We start from the raw sequence: 23,348 nt of genomic DNA on the forward strand, positions 1-23,348 counted from the left end.
GCAGGGACACGTCGTTAACTTTCGACCAACTGGTCGACATGGCCATCCGGCTGGATACCCTGCTCGCCACCCGTGGGCGTCCCGGAGGGGGGGGTTCGCCCATTCCACTTTCCAGCGCCTCCGAGCCGAGTCCTATGGAGCTCGGGGGTGCTGGCGCTAGGGAAAGGAGGTGGAGGAGCCCACGGGGACCCGGCCCGTGCACCAACTGTGGTCGTGGAGGGCACACTGCGGCTAGGTGCTGGGGCGGGTCCTCCAGGGGAGGAGATGGCAGGTCTAGCATTGGGGGGTCCCCCCAGGTGAGTAGGCGCCCTGCTTACCCAGAGCTTTCTGTCGTGCACCTAACCTTGCCTGTTTGTTTCCCACAGGTTGCACCTCGTTCCCAGCATAAGGCGCTGGTAGATTCAGGCGCAGCTGGGAATTTTATAGATCGCCAGTTCTGTTTAGAGTTAGGGATTCCCCTTCTTCCAGTGGATAAGCCTTTCCCCGTCCATGCCCTAGATAGCCGTCCGTTAGGGTCTGGGTTGATTAGGGAGGTCACAGCGCCACTTCAGATGATGGCGCAGGAGGGTCATGAGGAGAGAATTCAGCTTTATCTGATTGACTCTCCTGCGTATCCGGTGGTGCTGGGTCTTCCCTGGTTGATGACTCATGACCCTATTATTGGGTGGCGAGAGAAAGCTCTTAAAGGGTGGTCTGCTCAATGTGAGGGGCGGTGTCTGGGTGTTTCCATAGGGGCGACCTCGGTGGAGAGTCCGAATCTAATGCCAGCACTGCAGATTCCCCCCGAGTATGAGGATTTGGCATTGGCGTTCAGTAAGACTAGGGCTGCGCAGCTGCCGCCTCATAGACGGGGGGATTGTGCGATAGATCTCCAGTCAGGCGCAGCTCTCCCGCGGAGCCATGTGTATCCCTTGTCTCAGGAGGAGAAGAAATCTATGGAGACATACATCTCTGAGTCTCTTGGACAGGGATACATACGGCCCTCCGTTTCACCCGTTTCCTCAAGTTTCTTTTTTGTGAAGAAGAAGGATGGAGGTCTGCGGCCGTGTATTGATTACCGCGGTCTCAATCAGATCACAGTGAAGTACAGCTATCCACTTCCTCTGATTGCGACTATGACGGAGTCACTGCACGGTGCGCAGTTCTTTACAAAATTGGATCTTAGGAGCGCATATAACTTGGTGCGCATCCGAAAGGGCGATGAATGGAAGACAGCGTTTAGCACGACTTCCGGGCACTACGAGTATCTAGTCATGCCATATGGGTTGATGAATGCTCCCTCAGTCTTCCAATCCTTCGTTGATGAGATTTTCCGGGACATGCAGGGACAGGGAGTGGTTGTGTACATCGACGACATTCTGGTGTATAGTCCTACCCGTGCTGAGCATGTAGCCCTGGTGCGCCGAGTATTGCGGAGGCTGTTGGAGCATGACCTATATGTCAAGGCAGAGAAATGTCTGTTTTTTCAGAAGTCGGTCTCCTTTCTGGGTTACCAGTTATCTGCGTCAGGGGTGAAGATGGAGGTAGACCGGGTGTCAGCTGTGCGTAATTGGCAGACCCCAACCACTGTGAAGGAGGTGCAACGGTTCTTGGGTTTTGCGAATTACTACCGGAGGTTTATCCGGGGTTTTGGACAGGTGGCAGCTCCCATAACGTCTCTGTTAAAGGGGGGTCCGGTGCGCTTGCGGTGGTCAGCTGAGGCGGACAGGGCATTTGGGAGACTGAAGGACCTGTTTACCTCGGCGCCGGTGTTGGCGCATCCGGATCCCTCTTTACCGTTCCAAGTAGAGGTGGACGCGTCAGAGGCCGGGATAGGGGCCGTTCTTTCCCAGCGTTCTGGTACTCCACCTAAACTCCGTCCCTGTGCGTTCTACTCTAAGAAGCTCAGTCCGGCGGAGCGGAATTATGACGTAGGAGACAGGGAGCTGTTAGCCGTGGTACAGGCCCTAAAGGTGTGGCGGCATTGGCTCGAGGGGGCTCAACACCCTTTCCTCATTCAAACTGACCATCGTAACCTGGAGTACATCCGGGCAGCTAGGAGACTGAATCCTCGCCAGGCTCGTTGGACTATGTTCCTGGCCCGGTTTGTGTTTAAGATCACATACATCCCGGGGTCCCAGAACGGGAGGGCAGATGCTCTGTCCCGGCGGTATGACGCAGAGGAGAGGTCAGTTGAGTCCACGCCCATACTACCGGAGTCTTGTCTGGTTGCTCCGGTGGTGTGGGAGGTTGATGGTGAGATCGAGCGGGCGTTACGCACCGACCCGAGTCCTCCTCAGTGTCCTGTGGGTCGGACGTACGTTCCGCTCGAGATACGCGATCGCCTCATTTGTTGGGCTCATACGTCCCCCTCCTCTGGCCATCCGGGTATCGGCCGGACAGTGCACTGCCTTAGCACGAAGTACTGGTGGCCAACGTTAGCTAGGGATGTGAGGATTTATGTCTCCTCCTGTTCGGTGTGTGCCCAGTGTAAGGCGCCCAGACATTTGCCCAGGGGTAAGTTACAACCCCTGCCTATTCCACAACGACCCTGGTCCCACCTCTCGGTGGATTTTGTTACCGACCTTCCCCCCTCACAGGGGAATACTACCATCCTGGTCGTTGTGGATAGGTTCTCGAAGGCCTGTCGTCTCCTTCCCATGCCGGGTCTACCCACTGCCCTACAGACCGCTGAGGCTCTGTTCACCCATGTCTTCCGGCATTACGGGGTACCCGAGGATATAGTGTCTGACCGAGGCCCCCAGTTCACCTCTAGAGTGTGGAGGGCATTTATGGAACGGTTGGGGGTGTCGGTAAGCCTTACCTCGGGTTACCACCCGGAGAGTAATGGGCAGGTTGAACGTGTCAACCAGGATGTGGGTAGGTTTCTGAGGTCATACTGTCAGGGCCGGCCGGAGGAGTGGGCGAGATATGTGCCCTGGGCCGAGATGGCACAGAACTCTCTTCGCCACTCCTCCACCCAACTAACCCCGTTTCAGTGCGTGTTGGGGTACCAGCCGGTGCTGGCACCATGGCATGAGAGCCAGATCGAGGCCCCCGCTGTGGATGAGTGGGTAAGGCGCTCGGAGGAGACGTGGGACGCTGCACACGTCCATCTGCAGCGTGCCATACGTCGACAGAAGACGAGCGCCGACCTACACCGCAGTGAGGGGCCAGTGTACGCACCTGGAGATCGAGTCTGGCTCTCAACCAGAAACCTGCCCCTCCGCCTGCCCTGCCGGAAGCTGGGTCGGCGGTTTGTGGGGCCGTTTAAAGTCCTGAGGAGATTGAACGAGGTGAGTTATAGGTTAGAACTACCTGTTGACTACAAAAATATTAACCCCTCGTTCCATGTGTCTCTCCTCAGGCCGGTGGTAGCTGGTCCACTCCAGGACTTTGAGATTGAGGAGACTCCTCCGCCCCCGTTGGACATCGAGGGGGCTCCGGCGTACACCGTGAGGTCCATACTGGATTCTAGACGCCGGATGGGGGGTCTTCAATATCTCGTGGAGTGGGAGGGGTACGGTCCGGAGGAGCGGTGCTGGGTGCCAAGGAGGGACGTGTTAGACCAGTCCCTACTGACCGATTTCCATCGGGGTCATCCTGCGCGCCCTGCTCCGCGTCGTCCGGGTCGTCCTCGAGCTCCGGGTCGGCGCACGGCTGGAGCCGCGCGTCAAGGGGGGGGTACTGTCACGGTTTCGGCCGAGGCTGCTCCTCTTCCTTGTTCGGGCGGACTTCGGCGGTCGTCGTCTCCGGAGTACTAGCTGCCACCGTTCGATGTTTCTTGTTCTTTTGGTTTTGTCTGTTCATAACACCTGTCCCTTATTTGTGTCTTGATTGTTCCCCTTATTTAGTTTGTGTGTTTGGGTCAGGTGTTATGCGTTATTGTTTTATGTCAGCCTGTGTCAGCTGTATCAGTCTCTCGTGGTTTTTCGAGAGTTTGCACTGCGTGCGCTTCTTTCTTGTTTTCCGCACAGTGTTTCAGTGCGTATTGGTGCGCCACCCGGTTGGGGAGGCTATTTTGTCCATTTTTGGATTTACTAAAGTGTTTAACGTCATCCTGGTTCCTGCGTTTGATTCCACACACTCACACCACTCTGACACCTGGTCAGGGATGTAGCTCAGTTGGTAGAGCGTGCCGTTTGCAACGCCAGGATTGTGGGTTCGATTCCCACGGGGAGCCAGTATGAAAAATAAAAAACGATGTATGCACTCACTAACTGTAAGTCGCTCTGTATAAGAGCGTCTGCTAAAATGTAAATGTGATGTTACTCTTGGTCCTCTGACCTGTTCTGAGGCTGTGTTTACACAGGCAGCCCAATTCTGATATTTTGTTCATAAATGCATCTTCTGACCAATCAGATCAGCTCTTTTGCCAATCATTTGGCAAAATTGACCAGAATTGGGCTGCCCGTGTAAATGCAGCCTAAGATGTGTTGTTTCTGATGTGTGGTGTAATGTTGGCTGGGTTGATGATGTACCAAAGACTGCGTTTACACAGGCTGCCAAATGCTGATCTTTTTTCCAATTATTTGCAAAATATCTGATCTAATTGGTCAAAAGATCAGAATTGGTCTGGTTGTGTAAACGCAGACATTGAGTTGAGACGCGGCAGTAGATCAGGTGCAAAAATAGGTGGTATTTATTTTGCAGTGCAGTTGATGAAGAAGACTGGACTCATAGTTGTATTTACAAAAATGTACAGGTGGCAAAAATGACTTGATAACAATGGCAAAAGGCCTATAAATACAACTATTCACTGAGTGTACAAAACATTAAGGACACCAACCTCTTTCCATGACATAGACTGACCAGCTGAATCCAGGTGAAAAGTATGATCCCTTATTGATGTCACTTGTTAAATCCACTTCAATCAGTGTAGATGAAGGGGAGAAGAAAGGTTAAATAATGATTTTTAAGCCTTGAGACAGTTGAGACATGGATTGTGTATGTGTGCCATTCAGAGGGTGAATGGGCAAGACAAAAGATTTAAGTGCCTTTGAACAGCATATGGTAGTAGGTGCCAGGCGCACCGGTTTGTGTCAAGAACTGCAACTCTGCTTGGTTTTTAAATGCTAAACAGTTTCCCTTGTGTATCAAGAATGGTCCACCACCCAAAGGACATCCAGCCAACTTGACACAACTGTGGGAAGCATTGGAGTCAACATGGGCCAGCACCCTGTGGAACGCTTGACACCTTGTAGAGTCCATGCCCCGATGAATTGAGGCTGTTCTGGGGGCAAAAGTGGGGGGTGCAACTCAATATTAAGTAGGTGTTCTTAATGTTTTGTACACAGTGTATGTTACGTCACCAACAGCTCGCTGTAAATGAGCCGAAGACTCTTCTTCTTCAAATTTGTATTGGCGAATCGCAACCTACTGTCCCGGAGTGTGACGCCGGTCACGGCCTCCCTATTCATCTATTCATTACACTTTGTGACACAAAAAGGGAAGGTAAAAAGGATGGGGAAAAGGGAAGAAAATTGCCCTACCAACAAACCCTACTTCCCTACCAACTAATCCTACACGCATTAAAATCTCACCACTATTCCGCTACTTGGCCCCATCTGATCTTACACCAGGCCTGCAACCTGGGAGGAAGGGACAATATTGTTCAAAACACCTTGTAACTCTTCTGCAGTAAAATCTCGTACCTCCAAGTACTTCTCTGCAGCTGCCACCACAACATCTATTTTCTGTGATTTACGTTCCATTTCTGCTGTACAGTTGAAAACCATGGCTATGAACGCTAAGAAACCTACCTTACTGAAGCACATGCTATTCTTATCACTCTCTATTGGCCTCGGCCTACTCACAGGGAACCTTTTAGCATCCCTCGTCCTGGACCCATCTTCCTCTACTACTCTCTTCACTCCCTCAGCATACAACACCTTCTGTACTACTCTGATCCTTTTAACCTCAACCTGCCTTTCTCTCACCGGACACCTCTGAACTCCAGTACCATGAGTAGCCCTACAGTTAACACACACAACTTTTCCCACCAATACTACACATTATTTTGTCTCATGCCCTCCTGCACACTTCTCACATCTAGGTATCTCCCTCCTACACACTGCTGCAACATGACCATAAGCTTGGCACCTAAAGCACAGTATTGTGTTAGGGACAAAAGGGTAAAGAATCTGCATCAAAACTCATCAGGACAGACAGTGTCTTCTCTGTTTCATCACGCTCTCTCCACCAGATCTGCGTCGCACCAAATGGCGGGCGTCACAGACACCAGGATTGTTCAATTTCAGTTGATCCTCCTCAACACTTAACACCACCCCAGTTATCTTTCTTTTCAACTGCGCCCTGCTCCGGAGAGCAAAGCAATTCACAGTTCTTGTCTATAGATGCGTAGTGCAGAGCACCTGCTCCACCTGGATAGAAAAACAGAATAAATCATAGAGTCCACTTCGAGTTACTTTCACCGACTCAACAGTCCCCAACCTCTTCTCCACCCAGCCTGACACCACATATGGATCAGCCGTAAGGCAAAGATCCATTCTCTCCAAAAATCTCACTCCCACTGGGCCAGAATCATTTTTGTCATCATCGGGACGAGGCTCGAACTCTGTGATCTTCACCACATCGCAGGTAATTCATCCTCACTCTCATTCATTCATCCTCACTAAATTTCTGAACTATTGAAGTACTTCATTTTTTTTCTCACCACACTGCTTCCCTCTACACTCAGCTCCTTTCCTTCTTCCTGGCTTTCCAAAAATGTCCACATCTCCAAGTTCTTTCCGCTCCTTCATCCATTTATAGAAAACTATTCAAATGGTTCTTGTATCTTGAATTTGCCGCTATGTTGCGTTGACTGAAAAAGCCTCATGGAGCACTCTCCACACTTGCCCTCGAGACGAGGACTTGAGGAGCACAGGCATCCTAAGGACCTACCCTCACCTGGCATAAACCATTCACACCTTTTAAGTGAATTCTCAAATAACTGATATCACGCTTCGCATCGCCAATACTCTACACATTACTGAAAACAAAGACATAATATGCATAAACATTTGCATTTACAATAAACATTTCAAACAACCTTACCTGGGACGTATACATTACGGCACCATTTACCGTTTAAGAACCAAACGGAAGCAAACAGAGCAATTTTTATGTAGTCAGCTGGGTGGGACTTCCAACTTCATTGGCTGATCCCTCCTGGTGACCGTTGCAGTCATGTCCAACAGGGTCATCAGGAGGGATCAGCCAATCGTGAAAAATAAAATGGACTACTTCAAAATGGAAATAGCCTCAATGGCGCTGCCCTTTCTGTCACAGACGCTATGACACAGATACAAAGATGAGTCCTCTATCTATCTCTATGTTCCCATCCTGTTTCTTCTCCTTATCCCCACCCTCATGTGTTTATTAGCAGAAGTGTCACTAGGAATAATTCCCCTCTCATGTGTACCTCCAGACATAACATGCTAGCTGGGGCTAACATGGGATAAATGTTTTATCTTTTTTCCCTTCACCGACATCTATAATGGTGCATTACCTTTAGATAATCTCTTTACTGTTTATCTTGTCAAAAACGATTTCAATTTGAGGCCCTTCAATGGCATCATGCAGCATGAACTGCCTTGAGCCTGGCCAGGTAGGTAATGATTCCCCTAGTATCCAAGTATAGTTAGCATGTAATTATTAGTTTGGCCTGATTTCAGATTTCTCAGTCATTGTTCATTATCTTTATGTCTGGCTAGTGATTGATCTACATATTGTAGTGAGAAGAACAGAAAGTTATGTTACTGGACCATAAACATATATGGCTCATTACACTTTACGGACCAAATAATGATGATCCACACTTCTTTGACAATATATATAATAAATGATCCACCCTGCAAGCAATACAAGACTCTATTATTATGGTGGGAGATTATAATACTGTTTTAAATAGCTCAATGGACCGTAAAGGAAATCACACTGCAAACTATCACCCTCATGCTCTTAAGGAACTCATGAATGTCATGGATACATTAGAACTAGTAGATATATGGAGGCTTAAATATCCTAACCTTGTGAGATATACATGGCGGAGACTCAATCAAGCTAGTCGTCTTGACTTCTTTCTTATGTCATTCTCGTTGGCACCAAAAGTTTAAGAAGTGTTGATAGGGGACAGAATGCGGTCGGACCATCATATAATTGGCATATACATTACTCTTACTGAATTTCCACGTGGGCGAGGATATTGGAAATGTAATCAAAGCCTATTGGATGATAACTTGTTTTTAACTAGGACAGAGGAATTTATAACCGATTTTTTTCCGACACAACATAGGTACAGCAAATCTCCTTATTGTATGGGACACTTTTAAATGTGCCTTTAGAGGCCATGCAATTCAGTACTCATCTCGAAAACAAAAGCAATTTAGGTCAAAAGAGTCCATACTAACAAAGGAAATAGGTCTAACAGAACAGATAGATAGCAATAAAAACTGTAACATAGAGGCTCAGAATAAATTAGAGGAAAAACAAAAAGAAATTGAGAAACTTATGCAAGAAAGATCAATTGTAGTATATTATAAAAAATAAAGCAAACTGGATTGAAAATGGGGGAAAATGCACCAAATTATTTTTAAATCTTCAACATAGAAATGCTACCAAAAAGAAATTACTGAAACTGGTTACAAATGATGGAGTCACCCATGATTCACCAAATGATATTTTGAAGGAGGAAGCAAAGTACTTTAAGCATATGTTTTCGTTTCAGTCGCCTCCATCTCCTCTAACTGAATTGTAGGGATTTTTTTTCTATTGATAATGTAAAATGAACAGCCATACAGAAAGACTAATGTGAAGGTGAAATTACAGAGGAGGAACTTCTGGATGCAATTAAAGACTTTAAGTCCGGGAAAACTGGGTTGGATGGCATACCAGTCGAGGTATACCAAAAATGTTTTGATATACTCAGAGGATGTTATTAGCATGTTTTAACCACTCCTATGTAAATGTTAGATTAGAAGACACTCCAGAAGAATGTCTGATTTCATTATTAATGAAACAGGATACAAGTGGGAAATAGCCATTTCTCAGACTGCCCATCTTAATCTTTTCTTTTTATTAGCCAGTCTGAGATATGGCTTTTTCTTTGCAACTCTGCCTAGAAGGTTAGCATCCTGGAGTCGCCTCTTCACTGTTGACGTTGAGACTGGTGTTTTGCGGGTACTATTTAATGAAGCTGCCAGTTGAGGACCTGTGAGGCGTCTGTTTCTCAAACTAGACACTCTAATGTATTTGTCCTCTTGCTCAGTTGTGCACCGGGGCCTCCCACTCCTCTTTCTATTCTGGTTAGAGCCAGTTTGCGCTGTTCTGTGAAGGGAGTAGTACACAGCATTGTTCTTGGCAATTTATCCTATGAAATAGCCTTCATTTCTCAGAACAAGAATAGACTGACGAGTTTCTGAAGAAAGTTCTTTGTTTCTGGCCATTTTGAGCCTGTAATCGAACCCACAATCGCTGATGCTCCAGATACTCAACTGGTCTCAAGAAGGCCAGTTTTATTGCTTCTTTAATCAGCACAACAGTTTTCAGCTGTGCTAACATAATTGCAAAAGGGTTTTCTAATGATCAATTAGACTTTTAAAATGATAAACTTGGATTAGCAAACACAACGTGCCATTGGAACACAGGACTGATGGTTGCTGATAATGGGCCTCTGTACGCCTATGTAGATATTCCATAAAAAATCAGCCGTTTCCAGCTACAATAGCCATTTACAACATTAACAATGTCTACACTGTATTTCTGACCAATTTGCTACACTGTATTTCTGACCAAAAAAGTTGCTTTTCTTTCGAAAACAAGGTCAGTTCTAAGTGACCCCAAACTTTTGAACGGTAATGTATATATATTAGCGAGAAAAAACAAACATATGGGGGATTGGAAGTGATGCAGACAATTACATTGATGGAAGTTACAATCTATCTGCAATATTAAAGTTGAGTGAGAATCTGAGACAGACAGACTTTATCTGTCCTCCAGAGTCGGATGCTTCGCGGGAACAGGAGTCTGATGTCAGTGCTCCTGGCCCTCAGCCGAGCTACAGATGGCTTCGGGCCATGGCCAGCGCAGTGTGTCGACGTGCCTACGATCAGACAGCAGCAACGCACCTAGAGTCAAGGTCAGGACCTGGTCACATGCATCCCCGGTGTGTCTCCACTAGTAAGAGCCAGCTGGCGGTTTAGTCTCAGCCCCAGACACTGTAAATAATTGTGGAGGAATTCAATTAAGCATTTCATATTTTCACTGATTGGATCTAGATACAGTAGAATTGGTCAACCAAAATAACATCTTGTCAGCCCAATTAGGTACTACACAGTCAGTCTAAATGAGGTAAAATTAGTGAATTTTGACCTCTGTTAGCCCATAGTAGTTGTTGCAGGAATCCTGGAGGGAAGGGCATGCCTGTGGAAAGACTCATATGAAATGTATCCCTATTAGTTACAGCCAGCATATCATTTCTGTATTTATGGAAATACTGACACAATTCTCTCCATAATTTTCATATGTGAATGACTTGATGTGTGGTCATTTATGAAATTAGATATAATTATTCAGGTTATTAATAGAGTAATTGCATACTCTTTAGAGGGGGTAATTCAACACACATTCTAAAGCCTTAAATCATTCCACATCCCTCTCTGGGAATCACATCAATTAGTTCTCAATAACAGCAGGGGTTACTGGAGAATGGCAGTTGATATCCCAGTGGAAATGAGCGTTGAAGAGAGACAAGGAGAGACAGACAACGAGAGCTATGTGCACAGCTTTAGCAATTAGGCCTACAGGGACTGATCTTTTTCAATTTTTGTAGCCTTATGCTTTTAAAAGAGTCCAATTCAAAATGCCTGATATGTATAGTACCAGTGAAAAGTTTGGACACACCTACTCATTCTAGGGTTTTTCTTTATTTTTACTATTTTCTACATTGTAGAATAATAGTGAAGACATCAAAACTATGAAATCAAAAATATTTTAGATTTTAGATTCTTCAAAGTAGCCACCCTTTGTCTTGATGACAGCTTTGCACACTCTTGGCATTCTCTCAACCAGCTTCATGAGGAATGCTTTTCCAACTGTCTTAAAGGAGTTCCCACAAACAGTTGAAGTCGGACGTTTACATACACTTAGGTTGGAGTCATTAAACCTTGTTTTTCAACCACTCCACAGATTTCTTGGTAACAAACTATAGTTTTGGCATGACACAAGTAATTTTTCCAACAATTGTTTACAGACAGATTATTTCACTTATAATTCACTGTATCACAATTCCAGTGGGTCAGAAGTTTACATTCACTAAGTTGACTGTGCCTTTAACCAGCTTGGAAAATTCCAGGAAATGATGTCATGGCTTTAGAAGCTTCTGATAGGCTAATTGACATAATTTGAGTCAATTGGAGGTGTACCTGTGGATGTATTTCAAGGCCTACCTTCAAACGCAGTGCCTCTTTGCTTGACATCATGGGAAAATCAAAAGAAATCAGCCAAGACCTCAGAAAAAAAAACTGTAGACCTCCACAAGTCTGGTTCATCCTTGGGAGCAATTTCCAAACGCCTGAAGGTACCACATTCATCTGTACAAACAATAGTACACAAGTATAAACACCATGGGACCACGCAGCCGTCATACCGCTCAGGAAGGAGACACGTTCTGTCTCCTAGAGATGAACGTACTTTGGTGCGAAAAGTGCAAATCAATCCCAGAACAACAGGACCTTGTGAATATGCTGGAAGAAACAGGTACAAAATAATCTATATCCACAGTAAAACATTTACATTTACATTTACGTCATTTAGCAGACGCTCTTATCCAGAGCGACTTACAAATTGGTGCATTCACCTTATAGCCATTGGGATAACCACTTTACAATATTTTTATTTTTATTTTTATTTATTTATTTATTTTATTTGACTGGGCTGAGCGGGAACTATGCTTCCGCAGAGGAAGGGGAGCCAGCAGGCCAGAGGTGGATGAACGCAATGCCCTCGTTTGGGTGTAGGGACTGATCAGAGCCTGAAGGTACGGAGGTGCCGTTCCCCTCACAGCTCCATAGGCAAGCACCATGGTCTTGTAACAGATGCGAGCTTCAACTGGAAGCCAGTGGAGTGTGCGGAGGAGCGGGGTGACGTGAGAGAACTTGGGAAGGTTGAACACCAGACGGGCTGCGGCATTCTGGATGAGTTGTAGGGGTTTAATGGCACAGGCAGGGAGCCCAGCCAACAGCGAGTTGCAGTAATCCAGACGGGAGATGACAAGTGCCTGGATCAGGACCTGTGCCGCTTCCTGTGTAAGGCAGGGTCGTACTCTCCGAATGTTGTAGAGCATGAACCTACAGGATCGGGTCACCGCCTTGATGTTAGCGGAGAACGACAGGGTGTTGTCCAGGGTCACGCCAAGGCTCTTCGCACTCTGGGAGGAAGACACAACAGAGTTGTCAACCGTGATGGCGAGATCATGGAACGGGCAGTCCTTCCCCGGGAGGAAGAGCAGCTCCGTCTTGCCAAGGTTCAGCTTAAGGTGGTGATCCGTCATCCATACTGATATGTCTGCCAGACATGCAGAGATGCGATTCGCCACCTGGTTATCAGAAGGGGGAAAGGAGAAGATTAGTTGTGTATCATCAGCGTAGCAATGATAGGAGAGGCCATGTGAGGATATGACAGAGCCAAGTGACTTGGTGTATAGCGAGAATAGGAGAGGGCCTAGAACTGAGCCCTGGGGGACACCAGTGGTGAGAGCACGTGGTGCGGAGACAGCTTCTCGCCACGCCACTTGGTGGGAGTGACCGGTCAGGTAGGACGCAATCCAAGAGTGAGCCGCGCCGGAGATGCCCAGCTCGGAGAGGGTGGAGAGGAGGATCTGATGGTTCACAGTATCAAAGGCAGCAGACAGGTCTAGAAGGACAAGAGCAGAGGAGAGAGAGTTAGCTTTAGCAGTGCGGAGAGCCTCCGTGACACAGAGAAGAGCAGTCTCAGTTGAATGACCAGTCTTGAAACCTGACTGGTTTGGATCAAGAAGGTAATTCTGAGAGAGATAGCAAGAGAGTTGGCTAAAGACGGCACGCTCAATAGTTTTGGAAAGAAAAGAAAGAAGGGATACTGGTCTGTAGTTGTTGACATCAGAGGGATCGAGTATTGGTTTTTTGAGAAGGGGTGCAACTCTCGCTCTCTTGAAGACGGAAGGGACATAGCCAGCGGTCAAGGATGAGTTGATCAGCGAGGTGAGGTAGGGGAGAAGGTCACCGGAGATGGTCTGGAGAAGAGAGGAGGGGATAGGGTCAAGCGGGCAGGTTGTTGGGCGGCCTGCAGTCACAAGTCGCAAGATTTTATCTGGAGAGAGAGGGGAGAAAGAAGTCAAAGCAAAGTCATCCACAGAGAGGGAGGAGGGGGGGGGGGATTCAGCAGGGAGGAGAATGTGGCAAAGAGCTTCCTAGGGTTAGAGGCAGATGCTTGGAATTTAGAGTGGTAGAAAGTGGCCTTAGCAGCAGAAACAGATGAAGAAAATGTAGAGAGGAGGGAGTGAAAAGATGCAAGGTCCGCAGGGAGTCTAGTTTTCTTCCATTTCCGCTCAGCTGCCCGGAGCTCTGTTCTGTGAGCTCGCAATGAGTCATCAAGCCACGGAGCTGGAGGGGAGGACCGAGCCGGCCGGGAGGATAGGGGACATAGAGAGTCAAAGGATGCAGAAAGGGAGGAGAGGAGGGTTGAGGAGGCAGAATCAGGAGATTGGAGGGAGAAGGATTGAGCAAAGGGAAGAGATGATAGGATGGAAGAGGAGAGAGTAGCGGGAGAGAGAGAGCGAAGGTTGCGGCGGCGCATTACCATCTGTGTAGGGGCAGAGTGAGTAGTGTTGGAGGAGAGCGAGAGAGAAAAGGATACAAAGTAGTGGTCGGAGACATGGAGGGGAGTTGCAGTGAGATTAAAACGAATCCTATGTCGACATAACCTGAAAGGCCGCTCAGCAAGGAAGAAGCCACTGCTCCAAACCAGCATAAAAAAGCCAGCTTACTGTTTGCAACTGCACATGGGCACAAAGATCATACTTTCTGGAGAAATGTCCTCTGGTCTGATGAAACAAAAATAGAACTGTTTGGCCATAATGACCATCGTTATGTTTGGAGGAAAATAGGGAATGCTTGCAAGCCGAAGAACACCATCCCAACCGTGAAGCATGGGGGTGGCAGCATCATGCTGTGGGGGTTCTTTGCTGCAGGAGGGACTGGTGCACTTCACAAAATAGATAGCATCATGAGGAAGGAAAATTATGTGGATATATTGAAGCAACATCTCAAGACATCAGTCAGGAAGTTAAAACTTGGTCTCAAATGGGTCTTCCAAATGGACAATGACCCCAAGCATACTTCCAAAGTTGTGGCAAAATGGCTTAAGGACAACAAAGTCAAGGTAATGGAGTGGCCAGCACAAAGCCCTGACCTCAATCCTTTAGAAAATTGGTGGGTGTGGCACTCTGGCTCCACGGACCTTGATATTCGAGCCAGGGTTGTGTATTTCATTGTTCGGGTGTATTTCTATGTTGGGGATTTCTGGTTGTGCATTTCTATGTTTGGGTTAATTGTTCTTTATTAGTCATATGACTCCCAATCGGAGGTAACGAGTGACAGCTGTCGGCTCGTTATCTCTGATTGGGAGCCATATTTATACTGTGTGTGTTCACCTTGGTTTTGTGGGTTTTTGTTTCCTCGTTGCTGTTAGTCTATATCAGTATTGGACTTCACTTTCGTCCTATTTGGTTTGTTGTTTTTGATCGTGGTTTCTTATTAATAAAGTCTACGATGTTCGCTCAACACGCTGCGCTTTGGTCTCCTGCTTCAGACGATCGTGACAGAAAAACCCACCAAAGAAAGACCAAGCAGCGTGTCCAGGAGCAAGGAGACTGGACATGGGAGGAGGCGCCGGGCAAGGAGATGGAGAGGCTGGCGATGGCCCAGGTGGGCACATCGTGGTCATGGGAGGACATGCTCGGAGGCAAGGGACCTTGGGGAAGGATCAAGGCCCTGGCGAGAGAGGAGCAACGGCGGCAGCAGGGCCATCGTCGGAGGGTCGTGAGTCAACCCCAGAAATTTTTTAGGGGGGGGCACACGGCATGGACGACGGGGCTGACGGAGGAGAAAAGGGGGAGTATCCAGGAGGCCACCAGGCCAGGGGTACACCGCCCTGTACGTCCTGTGCTGATGCCTCACACAGAGTGTGTGAGGGTAGGCATTCAGCCAGGACGGGTGGTGGCCGCTGTGCACTCCAGGCCTCCTGTCCGTCTCCACAGCCCGGTCCGGCCTGTTCCTGCCACCCGCACCAGGACTACGGTGCGCGTCGCCAGCCCGACCCGGCCTGTTCCTGCCACCCGCACCAAGTCTACGGTGCGCGTCGCCAGCCCGGTCCGGCCTGTTCCTGCCACCCGCACCAAGACTACGGTGCGCGTCGCCAGCCCGACCCGGCCTGTTCCTGCCACCCGCACCAAGACTACGGTGCGCGTCGCCAGCCCGACCCGGCCTGTTCCGGCCACCCGCACCAAGTCTACGGTGCGCGTCGCCAGCCCGGTCCGGCCTGTTCCTGCCACCCGCACCAAGACTACGGTGCGCGTCGCCAGCCCGACCCGGCCTGTTCCTGCCACCCGCACCAAGACTACGGTGCGCGTCGCCAGCCCGGTCCGGCCTGTTCCGGCCACCCGCACCAAGTCTACGGTGCGCCTCAGACGGCCAGAGTCTGCCGTCTGCCCAACGGGGCCTGAACTGTCCGTCTGCCCAACGCCGTCTGAACTGCCCGTCTGCCCAACGGCGCCTGAACTGCCCGTCTGCCCAACGCCGTCTGAACTGTCCGTCTGCCAAGCGCCGCAGGAGCTGCCCGTCGGTACTGAGCCTGCAAAGCCGCCCGTCTGCCATGAGCCTTCAGAGCCGTCCGCCAGACCGGAGCCGCTAGAGCTCTCCGCCAGACAGGAGCAGCCAGAGCCTTCCGCCAGACAGGATCAGCCAGAGCCTTCCGCCAGACAGGATCAGCCAGAGCCTTCCGCCAGACAGGATCAGCCAGAGCCTTCCGCCAGACAGGATCAGCCAGAGCCTTCCGCCAGACAGGATCAGCCAGAGCCTTCTGCCAGACAGGATCAGCCAGAGCCTTCTGCCAGACAGGATCAGCCAGAGCCTTCTGCCAGACAGGATCAGCCAGAACCTTCCGCCAGCCAGGATCCGCCAGAGCCGTCCAGCCAGGATCCGCCAGAGCCGTCCAGCCAGGATCCGCCAGAGCCGTCCAGCCAGGATCCGCCAGAGCCAGCTAGTCAGGTACTGTCCCTTAGCCCGGTGCGGCCCATTAGTCCAGGGCTGCCCCTTAGTCCGGTGCTGCCCCTTAGTCCGGTGCCGCCCCTTAATCCAGTGGGGTTTAGTTGGGGGGTGGTCATGTGGAGGGGGATACAGAAGCGGATAGTGACTAAGGTGGGGTGGGGACCACGACCTGGGCCAGAGCCGCCACCAGGGACAGACACCCACCCAGACCCTCCCCTAGACTGTATGCTGGTGCGCCCGGAGGTCGCACCTTTAGGGGGGGGTACTGTGGCACTCTGGCTCCACGGACCTTGATATTCGAGCCAGGGTTGTGTATTTCATTGTTCGGGTGTATTTCTATGTTGGGGATTTCTGGTTGTGCATTTCTATGTTTGGGTTAATTGTTCTTTATTAGTCATATGACTCCCAATCGGAGGTAACGAGTGACAGCTGTCGGCTCGTTATCTCTGATTGGGAGCCATATTTATACTGTGTGTGTTCACCTTGGTTTTGTGGGTTTTTGTTTCCTCGTTGCTGTTAGTCTATATCAGTATTGGACTTCACTTTCGTCCTATTTGGTTTGTTGTTTTTGATCGTGGTTTCTTATTAATAAAGTCTACGATGTTCGCTCAACACGCTGCGCTTTGGTCTCCTGCTTCAGACGATCGTGACAGTGGGCACAACTTTAAAAGCGTGTGCGAGCAAGGAGGCCTACAAACCTGCCCCTGTTACACCAGCTCTGTCAGGAGGAATGGGCCAAAATTCACCCAAGTCATTGTGGGAAGCTTGTGGAAGGCTACCCGAAACGTTTGACCCAAGTTAAACAATTTAAAGGCAATGCTACCAAATACTAATTGAGTGTATCTAAACTTCTGACCCACTGGGATTTTGATGAAAGAAATAAAAGCTGAAATAAATCATTCTCTCTACTATTATTCTAACATTTCACATTCTTAAAATAAAGTGTTGATCCTAACTGACCTACGACAGGGAATTTCTACTAGGATTAAATGTCAGGAATTGTGAAAAACTGAGTTTAAATGTATTTGGCTAAGGTGTACGTAAACTTCTGACTTCAATTGTATGCTGAGCACTTGTTGGCTGCTTTTTCTTCACTCTGCGGTCCAACTCATCCCAAACCATCTCTATTGGGTTGAGGTCGGGTGGTTGTGGAGGCCAGGTCATCTGATGCAGCACTCCATCACTCTCCTTGGTCAAATAGCCCTCACACAGCCTGGAGTTGTGTTTTGGGTCATTGTCCTGTTGAAAAACAAATTATAGTGCCACTAAGCGCAAACCAGATGGGATGGCGTATCGCTGCAGAATGCTATGGTAGCCATGCTGGTTAAGTGTGCCTTGAATTCTAAATAAATCTCTGATTTGATTTCTTTAACAGTTTTTGGGTTACTACATGATTCCATATGTGTTATTTAATAGTTTTGATGTCTTCACTATTATTCTACAATGTAGAAAATAGTCAAAATAAAGACAAACCCTGGAATGAGTAGGCGTGTCCAAACTTTTGACTGGTACTGTACATGACACAATAGCTCAATATACAGCACTTGTGTGTAGCTGCTTATTTATTTATTATGGCAATCCTCGCTCCCTATAATTTGACGTTTGTGCTCTACGCGATCCTATGGCTTTACAGCAAATCATCAATTTGTTCGCTAGCTCACCTGTGTTGATTGACAGTTTGCTGGTCCAATCACTGTGCCGAGTGTGCGTTTCACTAGCCAATCTGTTGCAGGCTTTTTTTGCAATGCAATGCTGCGGCTACTGTCTCTGGCTGCGTGTATAGTAATCCACGTAGACTCTGTGCCACAAAATGAGCGACAAAACATTACAAAACCTGGCCAGATAAATTCAAGTCAGCAGTCTCAAGTCAAAGTTGAGTCCAAGTCTTGAGGCTCCAAGACCAAGTCAAGTTGAGTCTCAAGTCATCAAATTTGTGACTCGAGTCAGACTCGAGTCCAAGTCATGTGACTTGAGTCCACAACTCTGGTTTCAGCGGATGGAGGGAGCTGATGGTCCCTTAGTTCTTCCTCCATCCGCTGACTGACCAAAAAGGAGACACACGTCCTTATTTCTGACTCCAATTCATGTTGTTACTCATATGACCAGAGAACGTGAAATACTCCTCGATATTAGAAAGACAAGCCGCTAATAACAAAGCAAGTCTATCAATACTAATAACAACGCAAGTCTATCGATACACTCCGTAGCGCAAGTGGCTAGGGAGAAGTCTTATAAAAGTGCTGAATCAAGTTTTGACATTGCTGAGTAAAATCTTAAACTTGAACTCGCTCATAAAAACAGCAGCTGTATTCGATGACAGTCTCTAGTCATGGCATTTTTAATTTTTATTTTATATATATATATACAGTATATATATTTTTTGGGGGGTAGATCAGCTTTAGTATTGCAGATAGATTGTAACTTCCATCAATGTAATTGTCTGCATCACTTCCAACCCCCCATATGTGTTTTTCACGCAAATATACACTGCTCAAAAAAATTAAGGGAACACTTAAACAACACAATGTAACTCTAAGTCAATCACACTTCTGTGAAATCAAACTGTCCACTTAGGAAGCAACACTGATTGACAATAAATTTCACATGCTGTTGTGCAAATGGAATAGACAACAGGTGGAAATTATAGGCAATTAGCAAGACACCCCCAATAAAGGACTGGTTTTGCAGGTGGTGACCACAGACCACTTCTCAGTTCCTATTCTTCCTGGCTGATGTTTTGGTCACTTTTGAATGCTGGCGATGCTTTCACTCTAGTGGTAGCATGAGACGGAGTCTACAACCCACACAAGGGGCTCAGGTAGTGCAGCTCATCCAGGATGGCACATCAATGCGAGCTGTGGTAAGAAGGTTTGCTGTGTCTGTCAGCGTAGTGTCCAGAGCATTGAGGCGCTACCAGGAGACAGGCCAGTACATCAGGAGACGTGGAGGAGGCCGTAGGAGGGCAACAACCCAGCAGCAGGACTGCTACCTCCGCCTTTGTGCAAGGAGGAGCAGGAGGAGCACTGCCAGACCCCTGCAAAATGACCTCCAGCAGGCCACAAATGTGCATGTGTCTGCTCAAACGGTCAGAAACAGACTCCATGAGGGTGGTATGAGGCCCCGACGTCCACAGGTGGGGGTTGTGCTTACAGCCCAACACCGTGCAGGATGTTTGGCATTTGCCAGAGAACACCAAGATTGGCAAATTCGCCACTGGCGCCCTGTGCTCTTCACAGATGAAAGCAGGTTCACACTGAGCACATGTGACAGACGTGACAGAGTCTGGAGACGCCGTGGAGAACGTTCTGCTGCCTGCAACATCCTCCAGCATGACCGGTTTGGCGGTGGGTCAGTCATGGTGTGGGGTGGCATTTCTTTGGGGGGCCGCACAGCCCTTCATGTGCTCGCCAGAGGTAGCCTGACTACCATTAGGTACCGAGATGAGATCCTCAGACCCCTTGTGAGACCATATGCTGGTGCGGTTGGCCCTGGGTTCCTCCTAATGCAAGACAATGCTAGACCTCATGTGGCTGGAGTGTGTCAGCAGTTCCTGCAAGAGGAAGGCATTGATGCTATGGACCGCCCGTTCCCCAGACCTGAATCCAATTGAGCACATCTGGGACATCATGTCTCGCTCCATCCACCAACGCCACGTTGCACCACAGACTGTCCAGGAGTTGGCGGATGCTTTAGTCCAGGTCTGGGAGGAGATCCCTTAGGAGACAATCCGCCACCTCATCAGGAGCATGCCCAGGCATTGTAGGGAGGTCATACAGGCACGTGGAGGCCACACACACTACTGAGCCTCATTTTGACTTGTTTTAAGGACATTACATCAAAGTTGGATCAGCCTGTAGTGTGGTTTTCCACTTTAATTTTGAGGGTGACTCCAAATCCAGACCTCCATGGGTTGATACATTTGATTTCCATTGATAAGTTTTGTGTGATTTTGTTGTCAGCACATTCAACTATGTAAAGAAAAAAGTATTTAATAAGATTATTTCATTCATTCAGATCTAGGATGTGTTATTTTAGTGTTCCCTTTATTTTTTTGAGCAGTGTATATATGTCTCTAGTCATGGTTTTTAACGTTTTGAAATCTCACACAGTCGGTCTATCAACTTCGCTGTGAGCTCATGGAAGCTGCAGACACAGTGATCTGAGCTATAGCTGCACTTGATTTGCACCGGGCCTGCTGGGTAGGTGGAGTATGTACCGTCAGACACATTAAATGGTTAAAAATTTGAACACTTCGACGATCACCGGCGTGCAGAGTAGCTGAATCCAGTTCACCTACGTAAGACAGCACAAAACCAATAAAACAATAGGAACGCAAGGCTTTATTGTTGGGCTTTTTACAGAAATGTTTGGCGATCGACTAGGAAGTCCTTGGAGATCGACCAGTCGATTGCGATCGACCGGTTGGTGACCACTGCCCTATTGCATATTCTGTACCTGAAAAAAAGTCACCAATTTATGGGTACAGTACAGTCGACCACTGGCACAAGTGGTTGATGTTTTTGTTGAATTCATCATTTTTGTATGTAAACTAAAGGCACATTTTGTTCAGAGGGGCCCCCTGCTATAAGTACTATTAACATTCTCCAATGTCTTTATAGGCATTTAGTGTATATTCTCTCCCTGGAAAAGCCTTAATGGGGCTTGATTTTAGACACTGCTTATTTAGTGATTGTTTCTAGTAATAACTTGGTTATATGGCCATGACATAATTACATGTTGTTGCTTTGGTAGGTAATGTGTTCACAGGGAAAGGATTTCATGATCAAAGCGAGGTCTCTCGTCATGTACTCAAGTGTGTGTGTGCGCGCGTGCATGTGCGTGCGTGTGTGTAATCTCCTCAAATCTCTCTGCAGTAGAGCCAGGCAGACCCCTGACCATGTCTGTGTCTGCTGTCTGTGAAATAGCCCTCATTATCACCCTGTGCAGAGAGAGATGGCTTACAGAGCTGTCACAATACAGCAGTGTAGCGCTCACTGACAGACAGCTCCAGACCAGAGGCATCCGTCTCCTATCACCTGACTAACAGACTTCAGATTATTTCACAAGCAAATGAAGGAATATGCACAGAACACCTGAAACCCAAAGGCTAACGAGTGGAATCCATCCTGTTTACCTTGATTGACGCTAGCCAAAAATGACTTGCCAGTATAGTGGTAGCCCACTATTGACTTAAGTTTATCATCATGTTTTGAGTTTGACTTGCAGAAGAAAAATCATGGGAGTAGTGCTGAAGTTAAGTGACCAGCAGTGAGAGTGCTCTACAAAGTGAATTTCCACTCCTTAGAGACAAAAGAGGACTTTAGGAGAGCAACTCTGCAGGGGGCCTTAATACTCTGCTGGGGAGTTCAGGAATGGCAAAGGGATATTGGATAGCTGATTTTTTAACAGTTAACGTTTTTCTTCAGGTTTTTTCTTTGGCAAAAATGTCCACTTAGCCTCAACAGTTTTACAGTTCAAAAATTCCAGACCCCCACTGACCATGGTAACTCCTTTATTGGGAGGTTGAAATGTCAGGACAGGTTGGCATACAGTGCCTTAATGTTGGACTCAGCAGGAGGGTTTGATTGCACTTCATGAGATGTGGCCAAAATAACCTGTGGATAGTTTGTTATGTAATGTTATACATAATGTTATACATATAAAAGTCAAATTTTTTTACCCCTTGCATTTTGAAAATGCACTCTCTTAGTTGTGTTCATCTAGTGGTTAGACGGTAGTTGTTTCATACACGGTGTGGCTCCTGTATTGACTCACCTTGTGAAAGGTGAGTAAATTCAATGTTGGCTCAATGGCACACTTATACACTTTAATTGATAGTGCCCTTACTCATAAATTCCACCCTCTCAATTTTTGTAGTCAAAATTAATTATGCACTGGAAATGTCTGTAAAGCACCTACATCATGGGTCTTTAAAAGTTAATGCCTTAGGGTTCCCTTGGTAACTTGTCAAGCAGGACATGGGGTGATGTTTATTTGGAGCACCATGATCCAAGAACTATGTTTTATTACTGTTGTGTAACTGTCTGCAGTAGGCAGTGGACATTATTAATTATGAGGCCTAAACAGAACAATATGTACTGTACACTGGATTCAGTCAAACTACCAACATTATTTATTTAATTCAGTTACTTTTTCTGCGACCAAAATTGATTAGTTATTCCAAACTTTCCACACTTGTTTTATTACACTCACTAACTGTAAAGTCGCTCTGGATAAGATCGTCTGCTAAATGACTAAAATGTAAATGTAAATGTAAATGTATTAATCTTTAGTTATGTCTTGTCATCTTGTTTTTTTGTGTTGCCCAGGTTTACTGCACGTTGAGTGAACCTGTAATCCAACCTGATTCAGTTGCTTCCTCAGTAATGAGATAAAGGCAGGTTGTATTCAATAAGGAACAGGAAAATTACATTGTCTGTGGGAATTGATCAGCTGTGGCTTAGGAAAACTTGCCATGATGACAAGCAGGGAGAAAATACAAATTTTACTCCTTTGGCATTGCCATTGACCCTCTAAACCTGAGGGGCAAAAAGGTGACCAAAAACTCAACATGAACTCCACATGGACACAGCGACAACATGGTTAGAACTAGATGCTTTGTGTCAGCTGTGGAACAAAAAACGTACAATCAAAGTTAATTTATCTTATCAATCACATTACAAAAGACCGCATTAATCTAAACCAAATAGGTATCGTGCCAGGCCAGCATGACAGTGATATGCCTAATATTTTCTTATCACCTTTACTGGGTTTGTACATAGGGTATATTCTTAACAAAATTACAGATGAGGGCAAGACTATACCTTGATTTTCGTTCAAATTCAGATTTGCCTGAAGGTGATCCAATGCATTCTGGTTAATGTCAGCAGATGAAAAGGCCTGCATGGATTCTGCCCTTTATAGATCATACCAGAGTCTGTTTGGCCTCAATTGCCTGTCTGTTCAAATAGCTTCCTAATGAAATATTGTTGCCGTGTCCGAGTTCCCTGTACTTGCATTCTAAATAATAGGCATTTTGGGTATGCGAAAAAAATAATGTTT

General features: G+C 47.2%; 1 pseudogene across 1 annotated transcript in view; it reads left to right on the forward strand.

The window, feature by feature from the left end:
• LOC311135326 (perilipin-1-like) overlaps positions 1-23,348 on the forward strand; it is a 39,621-nt pseudogene that overhangs the window by 12,546 nt on the left and 3,727 nt on the right. Inside the window, exon 4 of the transcript in view lies at positions 9,982-10,161. The product of the transcript in view is annotated as a perilipin-1-like (transcript). The remainder of the gene's footprint in view (positions 1-9,981; positions 10,162-23,348) is intronic.

This window comes from Coregonus lavaretus, assembly GCF_964263955.1.
Source record: "Coregonus lavaretus genome assembly, chromosome: 9".
In the NCBI taxonomy this organism is placed as follows: Eukaryota; Metazoa; Chordata; class Actinopteri; order Salmoniformes; family Salmonidae; genus Coregonus; species Coregonus lavaretus.